Raw genomic sequence first — 603 nt, 5'->3', positions numbered from 1 at the left:
CGGGGCCCGGGAAGTGAACACGGTTGTTGGAGTTATGCTTGACGTAGGTAGTCCAGGATCACTTCCTGATCATACTTTTATCGATCGTGCTTCGCCTGCTCTTCTCGCTCTCTTTTGCGTATAAGTTAGCCACCATATATGCTAGTTGCCTGCTGCAGCTCCACCTATATTCGCCTTATCCATTCCCATGAGCTTAAATAGTTTTGATCGCGTGGGTGTGAGATTGCTGAGTCCCTGTGGCTCACAGATATTACAACTCCAGATGCAGGTCCAGGTGTTTCTGCTCCAGTTGACGATTACGAGCTCAAGTGGGAGTTCGATGAGGACTCTCAGCGTTACTATGTGTCTTTTCCGGATGATCAGTAGTGGTGCCTAGTTGGGGTTGTCGATTCAGGACCTTGTCGCATGTTGGGTTCTTTTTCTATTTTGGCGCCGTAGTCGGGCCATGAGTGTTTGTTTGATGGATGTTATTTATGTACTCTGATGTGACGTGGCGAGTGTAAGCCAACTATGTTATCTCCCCCTTTTATTATATTTTACATGGGAAGTTGTAATGATTGCCTGACTTGCGACATTGCTTTCAATGCGGTTATGCCTCTAAGT

This window comes from Triticum aestivum, chromosome 3A (assembly GCF_018294505.1).
Source record: "Triticum aestivum cultivar Chinese Spring chromosome 3A, IWGSC CS RefSeq v2.1, whole genome shotgun sequence".
NCBI lineage: Eukaryota > Viridiplantae > Streptophyta > Magnoliopsida > Poales > Poaceae > Triticum > Triticum aestivum.
The sequence above is the reverse complement of the archived record's forward strand: the minus strand, read 5'-3'. Positions refer to the sequence as shown.